This window comes from Mauremys mutica, chromosome 13 (genome assembly GCF_020497125.1).
Source record: "Mauremys mutica isolate MM-2020 ecotype Southern chromosome 13, ASM2049712v1, whole genome shotgun sequence".
In the NCBI taxonomy this organism is placed as follows: Eukaryota; Metazoa; Chordata; order Testudines; family Geoemydidae; genus Mauremys; species Mauremys mutica.
In genome coordinates, this window is record NC_059084.1 from 21,302,265 (window position 1) to 21,320,151 (window position 17,887).

General features: G+C 43.7%; 1 long non-coding RNA gene across 1 annotated transcript; it reads left to right on the top strand.

The window, feature by feature from the left end:
- The first annotated feature begins 9,169 nt into the window (after nucleotides 1–9,169).
- LOC123348769 lies at nucleotides 9,170–17,310 on the top strand. The gene is made up of 3 exons (XR_006573256.1): nucleotides 9,170–9,249; nucleotides 14,102–14,226; nucleotides 16,680–17,310. It is a non-coding gene; the product is annotated as an uncharacterized LOC123348769 (long non-coding RNA).
- Nucleotides 17,311–17,887: the final 577 nt, after the last annotated feature.

A 17,887-nucleotide genomic window follows, 5' to 3' on the forward strand; every position in this document is an offset into this window, starting at 1 on the left:
ACTGCAGCATCATCCTTTCCCCTTATGATGCTGAGTCATCAGTTGGTGACCCACGAGCAACAATGAAGCAACATAGCCCACAAACTCAGCACTAAAACCTGCCTCTCATTTCCCCCCTCCCTGGTATTTTCACATCTGCCAGCAGAAGTCCTTTGATTTGTTGCCCTTCAGTATTAGTCACAAGTCACAAGGAGGGACAGACACAGCATGCTCGCTGCTCATGTGCATTTTTAGCATCCAGCAATGGTCTTTCAGGAAACTGTGATCTTGGAAAAGCTTCATCTGGGGGACAAGGAGACTCAAGTAACTTTCATTTTCTTGAGTCAAGGTGTTTTTTTGAGGAGCAGTTAGAGAACAAAATAAATGTGAAAGAAAAAGGATGGGGGGATAGCAAGTTATTCAAGGGAATGACATAAGCATTATGGCTGAGATTTTTAAAAGTAAATAGTGATTTTGAATGCTTCGATTTTTGAGACATCATATGAGAATTTGATTTTCAGAATACGCTCAACACAGAAAAATCAGGGCCATTTAAGGCTTCTCATGTTGGACCCCCCAAAACAGAGGCACTCAAAATCACTAGCCATTTTTAAAAATCATGGTCAGTATGTGCTTCTACTAGTCCCTGTAGTGCACTTTAATCCTGGCTGGTTTGGGGATGACTTCCTAGAAATGTGGCAAATATATATTTATCTATAGCAGCGGTTATCAAACTTTAGCAACCTGAAGACCCCCATTTTGATTTAAAAATTTTCCTGGACCCTCAACGTCCCCACTCAGCCCCGGGCCCCACCCCCACCCCTTCCCTCAAGGCCACAGCCCCGCCCCACCTCTTCCCACCCACACTCCACTCCCGCCCCTCCTCTTCTCCACCTCTTTTCACCCCCTCCCTTGAGTGTAGCCTGTCCCCGCTCCTCCCCCACATCCACACTCCTCCCCCTCTCTCTCAACCCCTCCTGCCCACTGCTGAACAGCTGTTCCTTGGTGTGCAGGCGGCAATGAGAGGGAGGGGGAGGAGTTGATCAGTGGGACCTGCAGACCACCTGGAGTCCCTCAGAGAGCCCCATGGGCCTGGGGACCCCACTTTGAGAAACGCTGATCTCCATGTAAAATTCTGCTCACAGAGATACCTGTACATAGGCTTTAACAGAGTTACTTTCAGTTCTCACAAGCATAACTGAGACCAGAACAGGCCCTGTATGTGTCCTGCCTAATCCACTTTGTGGATCATATTCAGCCCTGGTGTAGGCAAAGGGAACTCAATTGACTTCAAAGCCTCTTTAGAGCCACACCCTGAAAATCTCTCTCTCTCACATCTAATGACTGTAGTTTATACTGAATTATTAACTACATTTCTAATTTGCTAGTTGTAGCTAGAGTGCTTAAATACTTGAAGTGCAGCACCAAATCTGTTGGAGGAATTAGACTATAGATTATATCACCAAACTGGCGATTGCTTATAAGAGGCTAGAATTTCTTCATTAATAAATTGCTGAAAAGACATGATGTATTATAACTGAGAATAGAGGTGGTTTGGGCCAGAAGTTTTATCACTCTAGACAAAGTCCCAGATTTGCCTCTCCTGTGCCTGAATCCTCCTCGAACTTTGGGAAAAGTTGGATTCGAATCCAGGACCCGATGCAATGTTCATTAAACTGATAAAAAGACTCTGATGTACTTCAGTGAGCTTTGGATCAGGCCCCTTGTGCTGATCCTTGCACCAGGGGTCTCTCTCAGTAATGGACCTGTCCAAAAACCTTGAGTCTAAACATCCTGGATAATATGCATGTTCAGAACATCATGACCAAGGCCCATCTTCATTAATTAGAGCCTGACTTGTGGAGACAATCATATGAACAGCAGGCTTTTTCAACATCCGGTAAATGCAATATTTTCTGAAATTAATGAACTGTACTATACTGATTCATTTCATTGCTGTAAATTAATAAATCTCCAACAAACAAAACCACTGGAGGTTTGCCTATAGATTACTCTGAAATCACAAACAATTGTGAGTTTATGGTCAAGCAATGTTGTTCAATAGGTAATTTTCTGTAGATTTACAGAGTGGGCTATAATTTGATATAACACTTGATCTTGGAAATGTGGAATGACAAGGTATGACATTCAACTCCTAATACCATAGGAGAAGCTGAAGTCGGATCACCTGAGGTCAACTGAGAGATCAGAGGTCAAATTCAAGGCCATATTGCAAATCTAGGGGAAATTACTTTTCCAGTAACTTATGACGTGACCTCTAGCTCCTATTAGTCTGAGGAGTTCTTGTCTGGCCATTCATACATTCATGTATTCAGAGTTCCCAAATTGCATATCAGGGGAAAGTTCTTTTAACATGTTAGCTATGCTGGATTGTTTTTCAGATTGTTTTCTTCTTTCTGGGGGGTAGTTCAGTTTTCTGTAAAACAATTTGTATGTTGATTATTTTGTCAGCCTACACAGAGCCAGATTCTGATCTCACACTGTTGTTACATCAATATAACTATTAATTTCAGTGGTGTTATCATACTCCAGATTTATATTAGTTCAAAAGAGAATAGAATTAGGCCTCATAACTGGATGTTTTTGGACACATTCACCTTGGAGAGTAATTTATTATTGAAGTAGGTCAAGAATTGCACATTGGAGAAATACCCTGACAGTTTGTGAATATAGCTGTTGTAGAATAGCTTTCTAGAAGAACGTGAATTAATATTCTAATATTTCATGCTTTATTTTTACTTATTTATGTGCTGTATCTTGTCTTTCATATGAACTGGCCTCAAACTGTCTTAACAAAGGTGAGGTATAATGCTGATGGAGTATGGGTTTTAATTGCTGTAATAGATTCTTTACATTTATATTTCTAACTTCACAAATTAAACTTGGCTGAAAACTGACTTTTTTCCTCAATGCTGGTATGAATCAAAGTACCTGAATCAGTGAATAGTTCTGTTTCCCTTTTCTGCTTGATTTTGTTAGTGGATTTATCCCCTTCCTAAAAATAACTACTGTCATTATAGAAATGTTTTAGATAGAAACAGATTTCTGAGTGGCATACATGCTCATTGAACAGTATAAATGTAACTATGTACTAATCATTCTGATCACCTGTCATTTGTGGAGCAACTGCCAACAGAAAACCACCATGATCTTCTTGCTATGTTTAAACAAAACAAAAAATACACCAGATATTTCTTTTCTCATGTAGAGTTGTACTAACATCACAAGATAGTCAAGCAGGCTCCTGAAGAGATTTTTAGTTTTCCAACTACATTCTCAAAGGCAAGCTCTTGTGCTCAGAAAACTGTCTATACAAGATCATGTGTGTAATAAGAGAATGTTAAGAGTCATGTTAAGAATGTGTTTTGTATTGGTATCATAATCTGTGCCTCAAGAATGTGAACCGCTGGCTAATGCTGCATAGAGGGGACAGTCTCAAGACTGAGGCTGTTGGACGTGCATACAAGAGATGACAAACAGCAGCATTCATATTGTAGTGTCTTGTGAAGAAAGGAAAGCAAGAAGGGAAACCCACTGTCGCCTATATAGAGTTTTTGATAGTTAAACACTGAGGAATTCCAGATTCCAAGTAACAGAGAATGTGGATGAGAAGGGTCTCGTTTCTAGTGGGTTCTCTAGGGAGGAGCACCGAGCAATGCCATTCAAGAAGCTTTCCACAAATGTGTGGGAGACTAGGAGGCCTCACTCCAGCACCCTGTAGCATACCCATAATCACCACTCGGGACCCTCTTCTGTAACCACTACATGCACTCAGGGCAGAGCCAAAGGATGTACCTTAAATCAAAGCTGCCTTCCTTGGACATAAATCCCAAAGATGGGCATTGACAGACTCACATTCAATCTTTCAGTAGGCTCAGAGCTCCCAGAGAGCTGCAGCCTTACACATCTGTGCACCAGCTTGGGTGACTCTGGGCTGATACAGAATGCATATGTTTATTATATAAAAATAAATCATAAAGGGTAAAAACCAAAACACCCAAGGAAGGAAATCTGTATGTTTATTTAAACTGCAAACTATCCAGATATGGTCCTGTCTTCCTACGTCTCTTAAGCTCCTAGCCCTTTTTGGTATTATATAAATGATATTAATAGCAATAATATTAGTAATATTTAATAGGTGCAGTCCAATGAAGACATGACACAGTGCTTTATTAACAACCCTCATGAAGACCCCAAACCTGTCAATTGTCATCAGAAATATTGCCATGTGCCTGTCTATACTCATGCTAGTGAATCCCCAAACTGGAAATTTCTCACAGTTAATGCTGAAGAGTTGGTAGAAGTATGCCATTCACTTCTGTTCATTGAATTATGGAAACAGCTGAGCTTATGTCTTATGAAAGCTAAGCTAATGTCACTAACAGTTTGAACAGTTTTAGGAAGCAAAGCTTTAGTCACATCAGAGGCAGTATTTTTATATAAGACAAACACAATCATTTCCACCCATAATTAATTTTTGGAGATATGCCCAAACTAGAAGAGTAAATCAGAACCCTATTGAACACTAGGACATTTCAGATTTTGACCTAGAGCCAAACCTTACTACACAGGTGTATCTCTACAGGATGGATCTAAAGAGGAACCCCTGGAAATCTGGGGAATTTGAGGCCTTCCTTGCTCTGATTCGCTATCCGAATTTCATGGCTTAGATGAATGTTTCTCAAACTGGGGTCACCCCTTGTGTAGGGAAAGCCCCTGGAGGACTTGGCCGGTTTGTTTACCTGCCCCATCCGCAGGTCCGGCCGATCGCAGTTCCAACTGGCCGCGGTTCGCTGCTCTGGGCCAATGGGGGCTGCTGGAAGCGGCGCGGGCCGAGGGACATACTGGCCGCCGCTTCCAGTAGCTCCCATTGGCCAGTGGGAGCCTCAATCAGCCAGACCTGTGGACGGGGCAGGTAAACAAACCAGCCCGGCCCGCCAGGGGCTTTCCCTACACAAGCGGCAACCGCAGTTTGAGAAACACTGGCTTAGACTCAGACTTAAAGAATTTTAAAAGGCTTGTTCATCACTTTGATTAATAGAAGTCTCAAACGGAGATTTTAGAGTGTACCTACTGCATTAGATTTCTAAGGCAGATGTTGGACATCAGTACAGCAGGCATTCTGGTTAAGAGTTATTTTTATTCTCAATAAAATCTGTAAGTAACCTCTTGTATTGTCTTGTAACCTTGTGTATTCCTGACTTGAATGCTCTGCACTTCAGTTTGTGTTTTCTTACTATAGAGTTGTTTGTTCCCAAATGCAAAGTTTTCTTCCAAAACATCCGTTTGAAGGCTGATGTGCCTCAGACATCTGGCCCTTTGAGCCATTCCTACTTTGCATGTATATCTTTTGCCCCTTGTTCTGGGTATTCAAAGACACAGTATCAGCTTTTGCTGTTATGCTGATACAACACAAATACATGGCTTTTTAGTTACTGTCTCTTCAGGTTTCAGAGTTGCAAAGGGCAGGTTCAGTGTCTGCATGTAATGTCTTTCTTCCAAGCTTTGTTAGAGCCATTCCCAAGGGATGAGTCCTACTGCAAGAGTCAGGACCAGGTTGTAGACCCAAATCCATCTGAAGACTGACCTATCTCTGCCTGTATCCATTGTTGGTGATGACTCAACAAATAGAGCAAAGAACTAATAAATGTAGCCCTGAAACCCAATGGGACCACTCACGAGCTTAAGTTAAGCATGTGCATAAATCGCTGTAGAATGGTGGCCCAGGACAGGCGCTGTCAATGGTCCAGCTGTTGTGTGTAGCCAGGTCTGTACTGCAGAATCACTTACTAGAGTCAAGGTCAATTCACTGGGATGGATTTAGCCTTTTGCCATCATTTTGCATTCCGTGCTGGAGGAGAGAGGCCTGGGTAAGAGGATGTAATGAAAATTCAGGGCAAAAACATTCTAGGTGAGGCTGAAACTTTCAGATCGTAGGTCATCACTATGAAAGAACAGCCCTTCTGCTGGAGTTGTACTAGCTAGCACCTTCCAACAGGAAGGGCTGATATGTCACACCACATTGAGTTATGCAAACAGTTTTCACCTCAGCTCAGTAAGTTCTTGGCATCAATCACAACCGCCTCCTTCTTCACCTGAAGTGGTTTACACAAAACTGCCCATAATTCACACTCTGAGGCTCAGCAGCTCAGTGAACCAAATCAAACCAACCCTGTGCATTCCAGGAGGGAGTTATTGTTCCCTTCCTGGCTCAAAAGTGCAAGTGGAGAGGTAAGTGGGAAGTATACAGGACAGATGCAAGGTGTATATTTGAACTGAACATGTTCTTGATTTGACATTAAGTTCCTGAGTTCTCCTTTTTGTCTATCTCCTCCTCCTCCACTAGAGAGAACTCAGGATCAGCTTTCCTTCCAACAGGGCACAACAGATGTGGATGTGCTGCTTGCTTTTACAGCAGTATCTCTACTGCCCCCTGCACAAAGGAGATGAGGGCAGTGGTCCTGTCATGTTTTTTTTTTCCAATCAAGACTTTCTTCCTATCTTTTTTCTCTGTGCAATTTAGTCTCACTCTACCCCACCGTGCATACACCCACAGAGTGAAAGCCATCACAGTCTATAGATTAAATCTTGAAGTCCTCACTCAGGAATAACTCCTATAAAAATCAGAGTGAGGAATGAGTAAAGGCCTCAGGATCAGGCCCTGGGAATGGTTTGCATAATAAGTGAATTGCTGAACTGGCCAGGCACTTGCATGGTGAGGATTACAACTGACAGCTGCTGCAGGCAGGCATGAGAGAGCTCCAGAAAGCCCTATCGAGCCTCTCCCTTCAGCCGGATTGCAAGTGGAGCAGCGAGGCACGTGGAATGGCCAAATATGGGTCCTGATGCTTTCCAGCAATTGAACAAGATTTTCTGGAGCAAATTTAAAACAGAGAGGATGTAGCTGCAATGTAAGGGAGTGCAGAATAGTAGGACACGCTCTCTTCCTTTCTCCCTTTTGATGAGCTTTTAGTTGAATTGTAAAGCACTGAAAAATAGAAAACAATTTCAATTTGATGACTACCTTGGCCAATACAATCAGCTTGGTGAGTAGAACGGCAGGTACCTTCCGGCCTAAGAGGCAGCTTGAGGAGATCCATAGTGATTACCTTGACAAATTCTGGGGAAAGTAGGCTTTGACTCAGTGAGTACCAACATTTAATACTATTCTTGTTCAGAGAGACGTTCCCATTTCTTATTTTCTCCCAAAACTCTTCCTCTGTATCTGGCTCTCAGCAGGTTACGCTTAGTAGATCAGGATGTTACTAGTACCTTCAATGCAGACAGAAAATAGAAACTAACAACCAATAGTGTGGAAAGCACCTAACTGAAAAACATATTGGGTGGTGAAAGGTGGGTTGGAGAAACTAGGTGATGCACAGGGTTAAATGCATTAGCCTATTGCCGCTGAAGACCTTACTTTGTTTGCAAGTGAAAATAAGATTTATATAGTCTCAGCCTACTCCCGAATGATCTTTTGCCTACCAATAAAAAAAAATATTTAAACTGAGCAGAGTGTCTTGGATAAAGAACGACCTTTGATTGGAAAAGCAAAGAATATTGCAGGTCAGGCTTAATGTATACTGCCAGAGCTGTGTAGGGGCCCACTGCGGGAATGAATACAGGATCACAGCCGAGTGAGACATTTGCCACAAATAATTTAATCAATTGATTAAGGCTCTTGTTTGTTTGCAGAATGTTCCACTGGCTGATTGCACTTTCCTCAAATGTATCAGTTATTCAAATTCACTGTTCTTTTTATTTCCCCCCCCCCCCCTTTTAAAAAAAAAGAAGGAAAAAAAGGTTGCTCATGAACAGTTCACTGTGTGGATTTAAAATTAAAAAATCAAAATTCAGTCTGTCCTGGCTAGCACCTGGCTGAAAAATCACATGGCATAATTTCTGTTCTGTGATTGGATAGTGTTCTTGTAATCCAGAAGAGGACTGGAAGAAAGCCCTGGGGTGTTGGATCTCTCAGGGAGAAGGAGCAGATAAACAGGATAAAGGAGTTTTAGAGAGTTTTATACCTTTTCTTTGGACCATCGTCTTGCAAAAATTAGGCAACTCGTTTCTTGATTGGGTGCAGAGTTTCCATTTTGTTTTCTCTCATCGTTTGACCCAAAGGGCTAGATTCTGGCAGGGGCTACAGACTTACACAAGGAGTAAGAAGCTTCCTTACATCTGATGTAGGTTACCTTGACTTTAGGCACAGGCACACAGAAGAAGGTAGGCAGGGAGTGGTTGGAGTCTTGGGTCCACCTCTGTACTCAGAGGTAAATTCCTGCCCCACATGGAGAGGAAGAAGTAGGGGAGGAACTGGCCCTCCAAAGGATGTATGAAGCAAAATGCCATCCGTGGCCATTCCTCAGTGGCTGCAGCTTCCATACCACCCCTTTCTCAGGGGCTGTGGCTAAGGTCAAAAACCAGTACAAACTATATTGTGTGCATGCATAGCCTTAATGTTTATCATCATCAGCTCCCACAGCAGTGAAACTTGATTAGCGCAAATGGTTGCAGAAAGCGATGATGAAAAAGAGGCACGAGCATAGAACCTTGTTTCACTTGAATATGAACATGAGTTTGCAAGGGACAGTTTTTCCCCACAGTACTCACCCAGGGCAACTGCCAGAAATATGTTGCAATAGCACTGAAAGGGTTGAAGAGGTGCTTGGGAGAGCTGTATTGAGAAGATTGCAGATCACCCAAGTCTGGGGCGCTATAGGCAGTGTAGTTCAACGTCTGTTAGGCTTCACTTTACATGAAATCCAAATTTAGCAGTATAAACAATATGATAAAAGCATATTGAAAATTCTCAGAGGCCAGGCACAGGTAACATTATGCCCCAATTGTGGTATTTCGAGGCAGCTGTTAGATGTATGGGGTATGTATGCATGAAAATCCTTGAAGAAGGTTTTATGGTGAGGAACACGTGCTCTATTTTTGCAGTTTCACCCTTTTGTCAGATTTTATTTCTTCCAGCCCTTCACTTTCCAAAGAAAGCAAACATGTCCCATTTCCAGTTAAATGCTTATTCAGTGCCCGTCTTCCCCACACTAATGACTTTCTCAGATGGAAGATATCGTGCTAGACAGAAACCAAATAAAAAATCCCAGCAATTAATGGGCAGGATTCATTGGGTTTTTTTTTCTCCTCATGTCTTCATATTTAACTCTCCAGATTGGCAGCACCAGGGGAAACCCTGCACTTGGATGCATATGGTGAACACAGTGGAATGAAGCTGGAAGTCAGGTAAGTGAGAGCTGAGCTCTTTTTTCTCTCTCTCCTGCTTCCTCTCCTTGTCTTCCCACCCTTTTTCTGGCAGCGATTTTAAAGTACACAGCAGAGTATTAAACACAGCCTCAGTGCTGGGGTTTTCCACCTTTGACTCTCAGACTTAGCAACTGCTCCAAATAGCATTTTAAAATCTTAGCTGTATAGATACAAGACCTCCGTGTTTCTCTTGTAGACACGTTTATTCAAAGCATTAAAAATATTTCTAATGAGTTTGAGTAAAAAACACCCATCAGATGAAGGACTTGATTTTTTTTTTAAACTGACCCCTAACTTTGTACCCAATTTTAATTGTAAGCACAATTCATAGTAGCACAAATGCCATTGGTTTGCTTCTGAGGACATCACTGTAAGATCAGGGCCTAGATTTCTAACTACTTCACTGTGGCTGCAAATCAGGTATTTAAATGTCTAAATGCTGCTGGTGTATTCAGTGTTGTTGTAGCCATGTCGGCCCCAGGCGGTTAGAGGTACCAGATGGCTGAGGCAATATCTTTCATTGGACCAACTTCTATTAGTGAAAAGTTCTGGGGGGCTCAAAAGCTTCTCTCTCTCACTAACAGAAGATATTACCTCACCCATCTTCTCTCTCTAAATGCTACTGTAGCATTTGTACCCATCCGTTACCACAACAGTTTTGGACCCACAACATTGGAGGGTAGGTTATGACCTCTTTAAAAATGTCGCCCTGAGTAAGTCAAATAAGAGCAGCTTAATTCCACAGTAGCGTAGATCGGAAAGCTCCCTTCCAGCGGTTCTCAAACTGTAGGTTGGGACCTCAAAGTGCATCACGATCTCATTTTAGTAGCGTCTGCAGGGCTTTAGACTTGCTGGGGCCCAGGGCTCAAGCCAGAGTCTGAGCCCCATTGCCCAGGGCTGAAGCCGATGCCTAAGGGCTCAGGTTACAGCCCCTCTCCCCCCACCCAGTGCTGAAGTGGCTTGGGCTTCGGTCCCTGCCAGGGCAGCGTGGCTCAGGCTTCAATCCCTCTTCCCCGGGTTGTGTATTAATTTTTGTGATCAGAAGCGGGTTGCAGTGCAATGAAGTTTGAGAAACCCAATCTAGCTTATCCTGCTGCCAGCACAGAATGGTTTCCTAAACTATGGCACGTAACAAGTCTGTTCCAATGAAGTCAGTGGCAAACGTGCTACCAAATTTAATGCGAGAAGGAATGAGCCCTGTGTTATATTGCTTTGGCCAGTCCAATTTTAAAATGTCCAGCAATTAGACATTTGCTACTTCCAGTGAATTCTTCTACCCTCTAATAGACCTGATTATAATTTAGTTAATAAATCTTTGTTAAATATTAACTACTTACCCACTGCTAAATGCAATTTGAGGATTAACAAGTATCCAATAATGGATCCACATTTTATATCACTGGAAAACCTCAGTAAGTATTTTTAAAACACTCAAGTGATATTTAATTAGCAGTGTGATAACTAGATGGTTCCCATCCGATTTAGCCAATTATTATATATTTAATAAGAATATACACTCTTGAGGATTTCAAGTTCGTTACAAACAATAATAAAAACCAATCTTCCTGCTTTGATGGACGAGCAAAAGAGTCTGTAGCACACATGAGTTCAATCCTGCTGTGAAGTGCTGACCACTCAAATCCCCACTGAAGTTAGTGGGAGTGGCTTAGTACCTTGAGGGATCAAGGTGACTTGGTCACGGTCACTTAATAAATCAGTAGTAGAGCCAGCTGTAGAACTGAGAGCTCCTGGCCACATGCTCAAACCACTCTATGATGCTGCCTTGTAATGAACAAGGATTATGGGCAACCACAGTTAATGGTTAGTTATGTAACAAGCAAGTGATCTTTACATGGGTGTTATTGATCAGCTGGTTATTTAGTTAAACCAACATCAGTGTCCACTGATTTTAGGGGCCTAAATTGGAGTTGTGGCCCCTCAGCACCTCTGGGGAAAACAAACAAAAACCAAGTCCTACATATCTGAAGATGGGCACCCAAATATTAGAGGAGCCTTAATTTTAGCCTCCTGCTGGCGTGTTCAAAGACACCTAATGGATTTAACCACATTATCCCAATTGAAATTCAGTGGGGGAGGGTCTCTCACTCCCTGACGCTCCCTTGGAAACAGGGCTGCCCAGAGTGGGGGCAAGTGGGGCAATTTCCCCCAGACCCCACAGGGGTCCCGTGAGCCCTGGCCCAGCGGCGGTCTGGGTCTTCAGCGGCATTTCGGCGGCGGGGGGCCCTTCAGCGCTGCCGGAGACGCAGAGTGACTGAAGGGCCCCCGCCGCCGAAATGCTGCCAAAGACCCGAACCGCCGCCGGGTGACTATAAGCGCCGCAGCTCCCCGGCTTTGCCCCAGGCCCCCTGAATCCTCTGGGTGGCCCTGCTTGGAAAGCCCACTTTCCAGCAACGGGGTTGACTTAAAGCATATCCTTGTGATCCAGGGTAGCTGCTCCAACAGAGCCTAACACAGCAGCAGCCACTTAACGTTCTATCCAAAGGCCAGTAGAGGAAGGAGAGGGGGAAAAAAGCTAACGGGGTGAGGACAGGGAAGTGGATCATGGAACCTGGGGGGGTTGGGAGGAAGCAGTGAGATGGGAGGGATCTCAAGGTTTTTGACTCACTCCTGTCCCAGGTAGCTATAATCTCTGCACCTCCGGCCGCACCATCTATCACACCCAAAATAAAACCAAAGGAGGATTTCAGATGAAGTTGCTGCATCCCCCCGAACCCATTGCTATGGGGCTCACAGCAACACAAAGTTTTGGTTTCTCCTGCGGGGAAAAAAGTAGACAGCTCTATTAACTCCATAAGAACCTGAGCCATAAAATTAAGGTGCCTCATTTTGTTCTGTGTGAATTAAGACTAAAGAGTTTAGCGGTTGGTGGGAACGTTCTCCCACATTTCTCCTCCAGACTGCCTAACATGACAGACTTGCCTTGCCTCAGACAACGTTTGGCACTGTCAGTAAACAGCTAGGGATCCTGCATCTTTAATCACCGGAACAGAGAGGGAGGAGGGGCCAGTAGAGAGAAGCAGAATAAGAAAAGAGCAGAACTGACTTAGATTGATTGCATGGCTTGAGCCAGGCCCAGAATGTACACCTCAATCCAGCACCGACATTAAATAATGGCAAGCCCTGAGATTATCAATAGACCGCAGAGTCTGGTGTCTGGATATGGACTTTATCAGACAGAGACCTGAAGATTAACCTCCTGGCCTCCTAATCAGAATTGTGCTAGTACACCATTTATTACAATGGCTGGGCGTGGGTCAGGCTGCTAAGCAGAAAGCATGCCAGCTGAGTGCTTAGCCGGTCCAGTCCTGCACCGCGCCACTTTGTCTCATGCTGAATATCTTTGTTTTCTTCATCAGATTCTAGGGTAAATTCTTGAGCCTTTATTGATTGTCGAGTGGAGCCGTGTGGGTCCGGAAATAGCTGTCACCTAATTAAATCATCTAGAGAGGAGTTTTGGAAAGAGCTCCCAACTCAGGCGCTTAATTTAGGCCAGGCCCATGCACAGGGGCTCCGTCTTATTATGAAATGGAATTTTAATCATTACAGATCCCCCTCTGAGTTTCTTCCTCTATCCCCATCTCCTAACAACCTGAATCTGGCACAATTCCCTTCCCCTTTAACTCTCTGGAGCTAAAAATAATATCCTCTTGGAACCAGCCAATTTTTTTTTTTAAAGAGGGATGAACCAAAGGTGTTTAATTAGCACGAGTGAGCTGGAGATGGGATCAGCACACACATTTTACAGCAGTCTCTCTGGAGACAGGCCAAGCATGTTATGAAAAATTCAGGGTCACGTGCTCTAAGAGGAAGGAAGGTATTTTATTATCCACATTCAGGGCTTTTATACCTCAGAGTTAGCAACCCTAGTCTAAGTCTTTTCGTGTAAAGGCTAGGTCTTTGATCACATGGCGTTAGAGTTCCAGAATGCAGGCTGCCCTGTGCTGATGAAGGAGAGCACGGTCTGAGAGCACAGCACTTCTAGCTAGCATAGCTACATGCTATTTACAACTCTGACACTGAACATATCATGGAGTAAGACAGTCCAGCTTTGTGCCTCAGTTTCCCCATAAGTAAAATACCTGCCTACCTCACAAGCGCGTTGTGCAATACAAGTGTTAATTCATATTTACAATGCCCTTTGAGAACCTCAGACTGAAGCCACTAAAGATGTTTAAAGTGTATAGACGGAGCTCTTTAGAGAGAGTGTTGTCTTTTTAATGTGTATCCAAGGCCTAGAATAATGGAGTTCTGACCTCTGATCCTGCCCCCTAAGCACTAGTGTAATAGAAAAATTATACCAGCATCTCTGGCTCATAATAAAAGAAAAAGTACATTTATCATATTCAGTGGAATTACTCTGGATTTACACCAGTGTAATTGATCTTGATCTGGCCCTGGGTATTTTACATTGGAAATGAAGTGAAATCCTGAAGCTTTCATTTTGCCAGCAAAAAGGGCTGCTGTGTAATAGTGTTTCACCAGCAATATTGGAAAAGCCAAGGAAAGTCTTGGTAAGTAGTAAACAAAACCCTGCTAGATTATAATAAAGCATATTATCTCAGGGATGCTCAAACTGGGGGTCGGGACCACTCAGGGGGTCACGAGGTTATTACATGGGGGGGGGGTCGCGACCTGTCAGCCTCCATCCCAAACCCTGCTTTGCATCCAGCATTTATAATGGTGTTAAATATATTTAAAAGTGTTTTTAATCTATAAGGGGGGGTTACACTCAGAGGCTTGCTAGGTGAAAGGGGTCACCAGTACAAAAGTTTGAGAACTATGTATTATCTCCCCCTTTCTGTATCTGCAGTCATGATGCTCACGTGCAGAATATTTGAGTATTATGCGTCAGGAGACCATCTTAATGTAGATTATGCAGTGCACACAGAGATCCAGCTTGATTTGGTGTTTCCTGTCTCAGCTGATACTAGAGAGGTAAGGTACAAAAGCATATAGTAGCTTAGTTCTGTGAGTCTGGTGAGAGGCTTTTGTACTGTACATTGAAGGAAGAGACTCCAGGCATGCAATTGAAATTTGAGATTTCCTTCTTTTGAATGAACCCAGTCACCCCTCTTCCTATCTCATCAACATGACTTAGTCTGAATCCCCAGGAGTTCTCAAGCAGAGGAGAGAATTTCTAATCTAATCTGGGACTCAACTTGTAGGGAAAACACACTACCGGGCTTCTACCACATATCAACACAGCTTTTAAATCCAGAGAGGGGAAGGGGCCGGACAGCAGGCTAATGTATTGGCTTCTCTCTGGCATAGATAACTAAAAATATGCTATATGCTTCCCTCGTCCTCACCTCCCAGAAGGCAAATGCATTCCTACCTGGTGATAGCTCTAAACTGAAATCTCAGGTCCTGATTTCAAACTGTGGTGAGCCAAACCACAACCCTACATATGAACACGCCCAGACTTCGAGACATGTAAAATCCAGATGGTGATCTAGAGCTGAATTTTCCACCCAGCACCCCATCTTTGGTTGGATTCTAAGGACAGGCCTTTGGCTGAGAGGGTTTGCTCATTTTGAATGGCCGTATTTCACATTAGTGCCCACCAGATGAGAAAGCAGAACTGACTCTGTTGACCTCCTGTAACTTTTGATTTGTTTTTTGTTTGGCTGTGTTCAGTTCTGGCTGGCTGGCCTGCCAAGCCCATTAACCATCGGCCAGCCGTTGTATCATTAGAGCCAAAATGACTTTCTAATTGAGTTTGTAATTGCAGCTAAAAGCACCTTTAGCACTGCCTCGAAGAAGCCTTCTTAGAGGCCTCCCTGCTTCCGGTCTTCCATCTGCTGTCATTGGAACCTTAATGGAGACGCTATGTCAGGCTAGGGAACGGTATCAAATAGATCCTTTGCTTGTGCAGGACGTTGTTTTATTTTTCATTGAGTTTTGTTTACTCTTCGGTTACAGGGCTTAGCAAGCGACTAGCTGATGTCTGTGTATTAAGAGATATTTGTCTGATAAGTGTCTGGCCCCAGCTAAAACATCCCAATAGCAACACAAGGAATATGTTGAGATAGTATGTTATGAAAAGCTCAGATTCTTAATTCCTTGTGCCAGTTTTTCTTGGTCAGTTCAAAATCCCAGTCAAGCCTTAAAAACAAAAACAAATTCATTAACAATTACTAGCATTGCTGCGAAAATGCTGCTTTTATTAATGTTAGGTCCATATTATTTCCATCTCTGCTTACTGGGCCTGATTCTGCTCCTATGAGCACTGCAGCAAATCAAGAGAAACTCCATAGAGGCAGTGGAGCTGCCCCAATGGAAAAGCAACATGAGCAAGTAGAATCATGTCTCCAACCTGATAAGCCAGGCATTTACCATTTGCTTCTATTGCTGTTATTCAAGTGGATTGAAACAGAAGAGGGAGCTGCAAGGGAGCTCAGCTTATCTAAACCAGAGATAGAAGGGAGCTAACCCTCTGCTATTATCAGAGGAAGAGAACTGGCACTTTCCCCTTAGGATTAACCCCTGCAAGTATGGAAGACAGACTGTGCAACTATACAAAAGCAGAGAGGAAATGAACTTGTGTGAAAATTACATGTTGCTACATCAAAGGAAGGCAGTTTGGGGATGACGGAAGACTAGAGCTAATTTATTAGAAGCCATTGATAGGTCCAATTACTTTTAGACTTGAGCAGTAAACAATCAAGGCATAGGGCTTTTCATGGGGATTAATGGCTGACTTGGAGGGGCTGACATCTTGAGGTTCAGCTAGGGGCTATTAACCCCCGCTGGTCATTAGTTCTCCAAAAACACCCTCTACTGAGATCATTATTGCTATTATCAGACAACTATAAAATAAATACACTATTGATTTTGTTTAAATGGGTGACGCACATTCAGTTAGTATTTGCAGGGAATTAATGCCCCTATGTATTGGCCAATTAGATTTCTCAGGGCATTATCTCGACAGTCTCATCAGCTTCTGCTGAATGCTGAAGTAGATAGTCAACCACCACATAATGCTGTAGATCTGGGTTTTATTGTATGCTCAGGAGTGTCTGGCAGGCACAACCCCAATTGTAGCTTGTGAGGTTCTCCCATCCTATGACTGCACTTGTACACAAGTGCGAGAAAGTGGCTAGTTCACCCAGCCCATGGCTGTGGCTCAGAACCCATCAGGAGAGACAGAGCCCAATTCTCCATTGACTTAAATAAATAGAGCTATTCTCAATTCACACTAGGATGAGAGGAAACCATGTGTACACTTTCTCCCTTGAACTTCCCCCCACTTTTATACCAACACCTGGTCTGCCACTCTATGACATTTATATTCATCAGAACATTTCAAATCACTTCGCAATCTTTAAAGTATTTCTCCTCACAGTGCCCTTTTGAGATGCAGCTAATAGCTCTCCCCTATTTTGCAGAAGCGGAAGTGAGGAACAGAGAAGTTAAGTGACTTATCCACAGTCACACAGGAAGCTTGTGGCAACCAAGGAAGTGAACCTAGATCTCTTAAGTTCTAGGCTAGTGCCCTAGCCCCGGACCATCCTTCCTCTAAAAGTGAGAGAAGCAGTGAAACCTTCACTATTAACCATTAAACTGTCCCCAACATCAGGGCCAGCTCCAGGCACCAGCTTAGCAAGCAGGTGCTTGGGGCAGCCACTCTGGAGAGGGGCGGCATGTCCAGGCATTCGGCAGCAATTCGGCGGAGGGTCCCCTCGCTCCCGCTGAATTGCTTCATATCGCGATCGCAGCTTTTGGGGTTGGGGGGAGGCTGCTTGGGGTGGCAAAACCCCTGGAGCAGGCCTGCCCACCATCCTCTGAATCTGCACTGATGCAGGTGATAGCTTTCGTGCCAATGTCAACAGCTACTTTTTCGTGTCAGCATTGTGCTGGAGCTACATATTAGATAAAGCCCTTGGTCAGTCCCTGCTTGGTAAGGATGTCATAGTTCAGCTTTGTTCAAGGCACGCTACAAATCAATGAGTGCTCCACGAAGCGCAAGAGAAGAAAAAAAGATCTTGTCATTTTTGTACACGCTCACGTGGCCTGCACATACCCAGACTCAAGGAACTGAGGTCCAAGCTTTCCATATCACACCCAGCTCTTTAAGAACTTGTGAAAAAAAAAAATCCTGTGCCTTAGAGGAACAGATGATCCACGTGTGAAGTATTGGAATAGGCCAGTCAGATCAACAACTGCAACGGAACATCAAGCACTGTTTCCTCCAAGCCTCAATTCATGACACTTGCATGCACGTATTGCAATAAAAGACAAAGGCTTTATATAAGCAGAGACTTAAAAATGGGGACAACTCCAACTCAGGCTCAACACTCCAGCAACTTCTCTCTTTTGCTTCCCAGGGAGCTATTTATGTTTCCTTGTCTCCTGACTGGGTCTTCAGTCTCCAGCCTTGCCTGGTGACACCACCCTGCACAGACTGGCAAGAGCTAAGCAGGGAGTTAACTCCCTGTTGTGACAGACCCAGGCCAGTGGGGTACAGGAGTCTGGTAGAGGGCAAATATACTGGTCACTGGATGAGTAGTTTTCTGTTCCCTGAGTGACCAGAGCAGGGGCTACACTAGAGTAATCAGGAACCTGCTAGAACCAATTAAGGCAGCCAGGCTGATTA